Below are 6,000 nucleotides of genomic sequence, written 5' to 3'. Positions count from 1 at the left end.
GAACCACTAGACAATATTCCTATTAAAAAATCCCAGTATAAAGATTTGTGACAAAAAAAAAATTATGTTTTTTTAAGACATAACTTTTGCACAGAAAAAAAAGACAGAAAATAAAATGTCAGGTTTTGATTATTAAAAACAGGAACAAGATCTTGTTTTTCAGTTGACAAAAAAAAAAAAAAAGGAATATTTTTAAAAAAGAAAATAAAAGTATATTTTTTAGGGAAAAAATGTGCATGGGTCCAGACTATATTTTTTGTTAGAAACAGCATTACTTATTGAAGGTAATGTAATGAAATTAACTTCATACACCAACAACATTGGTGTATCTTAGGGAAACATAGGGAATTTGACATGCTAAAAGCTGGGACACATTTTTCTCTGTGAGAGACAACTACTGAGTTGTTTTGCCTATAAAGTGCCGTAGATAAAACACTGGGAGTTGGAAAGAATAGGCTTTAAGCCATGATATGTGATTTTACACTGTTGTGTAATTTGGTTATTTCCCAGCTCCCCCACCCAAAAGCCACAAGGGGTGAAAGGCTTTTGAAAGAATTTTGAAACAATTATATATATTACGAGTGCAGGAAGTGGTTCTAACTTTTCTAGTGTCTCTTGGTGATCACATACCTCATTTCTGTTTATTAACCTACCATAATGAGGTTTTGTTAACCCTTTGTACGGCTGATTACCATGACTTTTTGCATATCAGCTTGGACTGTCACATGGTTGACTTAGCACCAGTGAACACTTCACAACCACAGATTCATTTTCCTCAATTTGTTAAGTGGCTAATTATAAAGGTTCACAAAAGAATTGACACAAGGGAAGGAGACAGCCACACTTCTGTCAGCAGCCCCATGAGGCCTGTACAAGTGTCACTCGTAAAACAGAGCACAGATTAAACAATGGCTATAATAAGATCTAGGGGCTGGTGGATAATGAAAGAAAACTTCCTGTGTAGATGCAAAAGAGACACTAAATGGGTTGTTTTTATGTTTGACAACAGGGCCCTTATGTAACTGTTCATGAATTCCGAGTCTGCCGTTAAGGTAATGTTCTTGGACTAGACTAGATGGTAACAAGCTAAATAAAATGACTACTATTTATTTTGTGTCTGTGACTGTGATTTCCAATTTAATTTCCATACTGTAGTATATCACTAAGATTTTTTTTAAAGCAGAGTACAGTGCATGCAGTCTTTCCCAAGTAAGTAGATATTTAAGAATTTGTTAGCAGACATAACTGCAAAATGAACAGTGTTGTATTTTAAGAACAAATGCAATCAATGAGTGAAGAAATCATTCACTCTACCTACACTCATCAGCTTCTTATTACAAATAGCTGAATTTAAGGTAAAGAATAAATTTAAGCAGCAACCTTTTCCTCAACTGCAAAATTTCTACACAGTAAACTGAACTTTATTTTATTTATTTAAGTATTTAATGAAATGGAATGAAAGTATTTTTGTGCATGTTCTGTTTCTCCCTTCCACTATAATACTGCTACTCTCTATGCATAGTGTTTGCATCATTATGTAAGACATTTGCAAATATGGAATGGTGTGTTTGCCTATGGGAAAACCCTCTCTTGTAATGTATTCATGAAAGATAAATTAACAGTGCTTTAGGTATGATAGAGAGATTCATAGTAGAGTCTATTATAATGCTGATATTAAAAAGCAAGCTCATAATTTAATAAGAAAAATGTTAATCTTTCACAATCATGGCAATATGTTTTATTTCTGAGAAAGTCTTCCTTCCACCATTGTCTTTTTATCGGTTATAATTTTAGTTTACCATTTGTATTAGGCTGATATCTAGTCAGGACACCATTGTTCTGACACTGTACAATGACAACATCTCTACCAGAAATATCTTTGTTTCTGTTTTCTTTTTTCTACTGAGTTTCTTTCTTCCCTTGATCTTCCCCTTTTTACACAGTATAGACCCCAAGCATATCTCCTCCAGGATGCTGATATGATACTTTTGCCAGTCTCACTTAAAAAAAAAAAAAAAAAAAGCCTAACTCACAATACCAGCTATGAAGCAATTTTCTGCAGGATCATGCAGTTCCTGATTTTCTGCAGACACCTGATTTTCAGGTGACAAAATGTAGGCATTCTCTAGCCATCTGGTCAGAGATACTAGAAACCTGACTGCAGGAAGCTGTGTGCCACAGCTCCATTTATTACATCCTACATTTATGCTTTTCTGGCAGACACACTGGTTTCCTTGGCTCTGTCTATGCTCTTGTCAGCTGAGGTCTCAAAGTTGCACTGTAGCCCAAACTACCCAGCTGTCACCACCACAGGATTCCTGTGCCCACCCTAGTACAGAGCAGACCAACTGCCCTGTCCAGAAAGGATGCCCACACACCAGCTCCCAAATCTTACATTCAAAAACCCAGAAGCCATTAGTTTCAGCTCCTTCAATCTGAAGAGTAGAAACCCAACAGAGCAGAGCAATCAGACTACAACTTTTGCATTTCATGGAGACGTACAGTGGAACAAAGGAAAAGGACTACAGAGGAGGACTATATTGGGCAAGGGCAAAAAGAAATCCAAGAAACTGAGTCCTTTGTCTGTCCTTAGATATGTAGGGTTCCTATCTATTTATCTTTCTTTTTCTATAGGCATCTCACCGTTGCCTTCTGAATGCTCACTTGTACCACATCTCTATATCCATTCTGTCTCATACCAGCTCTTATTTTCAGTTTCACGTAATCTGCACCAATTTCCTGCATGTAATCCCCTGGGTTATGTACAACTGTCAGCAAGAACATCCTCTGTGGAAGTACCCTGCAGTTAAATCCATTTTCTTATTGAAACAGAAAGATTCAGCAGAAACTGTTATCCATGATATTTTTGTCATTAACAGATTTGGTCTCACAGTGTGTAGCTGAGGAGAAAACTAGATCCAGGATTCTGTACAGGTATAGTCAGAACAAATTGTTTCACCACACATGCTTTGGCGGCAGCCTATAGAAGGACCTAAAGTTTGTTACAGCAGAACAGGGCACTGGTGGGTTATTATACAGCCTGACCTAGGAAGTGTACTAACACTCTTTCTCAATTAAAAAAAGTTTGAAATGTGAAGAACTTCAACTTTTTTTTTGACTGAGATCCTGAACACCTTTTTAAGTGTGTTTTCTTCTTCATGATTTTTGTTTCAAAAAAGGGAGTGTATCATGCTCCATAAACACATTGGCCCAAACATAATTGTTCAGAAAATACAGAAAGACATAGCAAAGAGTCATTCTTCATTTATTCTTTTTCCATCTTCCTGTTGTTGTACCTGTTTCTCCCTGTCGTCTGGTTCCTTTTCCTTAACTGTCTCAGACACATCATTCTCTTGCCAGTAACAATACTGAGTAAAAATGATAGAAAATCCTTAGAGTTTGCATTTTGGTTCCTCATCCTGTCACCTATTTTGATGTCACACTGGTGTCTTTTTGGACTTGTTTGGTAGCCCTTCCTTCCTTGCCCCAAAAGGATACAGTGGCAAAAATCTGAGAAACCTAATGTGTGAGTCTGATTTTTAAGGATCCAAGTCAACTTAACTCCTGCTAGAGCATGCTTTAAGTGAAGATCATCTTTCCCTTAGAAGTCAAGGTCAACATAATATCTCAACCTGGGTTTAGATATAGCTAACAAAGTCTTAAATCTTTGGGTACACGGAAAGTTTTTCACCTGATACTTTGTCAAATATTGAAAGAGAGCTTTTTGAAATAATGGAATTATTGCCATAACCTAGTGTGGCAATTTTTCTTTTTATGCTAGGGCAAAAAGGGCTTAAGGAGAGTAGGATGATAGCAAATCTTGATTAAAAGCTTACACTAAAAATATTTCCAGATTTATTCTGCAAATTAAAGTAACGATCAGTATATGTTTTACAGAAAAGAGCACTAACCCTCAGCTTCCGATTTTTCAAGATAGATTAGTAATAACTGGAATTTTTAATGAAATATATAGTTGGGTAGGTGTAGACTGCATGTAAATATACAGGCCTGATTTGTGAAAATAAAATTCTTGTCAGAGGAAAGACAAAATTTTTATCAGATAGAAAAACCTAGATAATAAAATCCAAGTTTGACTTTAAAAAAAAATCTTTAAATATGATTTGGCATATAAACTGAACTCCAGTGAGACCAGAGTGTCACTGTACAGAACTACAGGTGGAAGCACCTGGCATTCCACAGCTATCAAAGGACATAATTCAGAACTTTTTAGACAACCTCACTGTCACAGTTTCATAAGCACACCTGATAAATAAAACAGTTTGATATCTGCCTAATTATTTAGAAGTGCCTAATTATTTATTTGCATGATCATCAACATGCATGATCACTCTAAATAGATGCACAAATAATTGCACAATCACTTCTGCACGTTGTCCTGAACCTTTATAACATTAGGAATCAGGACTGTGATTTTTTTGTCTAAATGAATATTCACTGCCCTAAGTCACATGAATTCATTTCAGCTTTATATATACATTCAAAATAAATGAATTTGCATTTTAAAAGGTAAAATATTCACCATCCAAATTAATAATACTTTCATTAAAAATATATTCTAAATATTCTCTGGGTAGCATTTGAATTTGAAGCCATCATTAGTGGATTCTGTTTCAGCTTGGAGTCTTTTTTTTTTGTAATGTCTATCCTATTCATTTTAAATTTTGAGCATAAAAGCATTTCACCCACTATTTGAACCAAGATGTTATTAAGGGATTGAAGTTTTCTGGTGAATGAAGAAGTCCAACTGCTTTTCATGACAAAGTTGGTAATTAGAAGGCCAATTTAATGGTGAATCAGGCAGAAATATTCAAACCATGACAAATTACTTTAATAATACAGCTTGCAATGCTTGAACAGAAATAAATTTCATTTCTGAAACTCTCGCCTTTTCCTGCCTGCCTGGAAGATAAAACTGTCCATGAGCTATTTTGTACCCTTTATTCAGTAAAGCTTTTACTAGAACTTAAGCAGGCCAAATAGCTTGCAAATGCAAAAACATTATTCAAGTTCTTATGATTTTTTACCTGAAGGTAAGCCGTGTTGAGAATTCTGTATGACTCAAAGATTAATTTTTTTTACATCCTGCTTAAACACTGCAATAGTGTTTTATTGTTTTATCTCTGACTTGCAGCATTAGCAATAGTCTACATGGGCTTCAAAACTGAAAGATAATTTCAGTGTTTGTCATAAGTTTGTTAAGGCCACATGCATTCCACAGTTTGAAAAATTTCATTATTCTGTCCATGCTGGGGCTTCGTAATTGGATAGTAAGGATGTTCAAAGACTAATTTAGTGAATTGCACAATATTTTAAATGGAATTATGCAGGTTTATGGGGCCTCAGGGGATTGAGCTAGGAGCCTCTTGAGAAAATCTGTTTATCAGTAAATGATATTAGCAGCTTTCACCTAGCTTTTGTCTTCATTAAATTGCTGCTCTTCCAATTGAGGGTCACATCTGAGGACTGCTTTGATAATTTGTCATTATTGTCTTGTTTATTGGAGCATAAAGTTGATACAGCAAAGGTTGTGCAGTTTATATACAATGTGCAAAGAAGTTTTACCTACCAGCCATGCCAATATCATAGCAAAACATGTCAGGATGCAAGAAATTGTGACTTGTCCAGTAGTCTAATATATTCTAAATCAGCACATCCCTGTATTTAATCTCCTAATATGTTCTAATTGCATGCAAATTTTAATACTCCAGGTTATAAAACATTGTGTTGTCTTTCCTTCTGTCATTCTTAACTGATGGACATTTGGGGTTTTCTTATATGAAGCCTTTTTTTTCCTGTTCGCTGCCCCTTTTCCAATACTCTGGATTTACCCTGGTGTAAATATGACCAGGGTTTGTCCCATCAATTGGATTTAATTTCCCATAAAATAGTGCATGCAGCAGACTCAGTCCATATTTTAAAGCACCAAGGCCACATTTACATTATTGTTTACAGAATAGAATTTCAGTAAAAAGCCATTTC

This window comes from Vidua chalybeata, chromosome 2 (assembly GCF_026979565.1).
Source record: "Vidua chalybeata isolate OUT-0048 chromosome 2, bVidCha1 merged haplotype, whole genome shotgun sequence".
Lineage (NCBI taxonomy): Eukaryota > Metazoa > Chordata > Aves > Passeriformes > Viduidae > Vidua > Vidua chalybeata.
Note: the sequence above shows the minus strand (reverse complement) of the source record.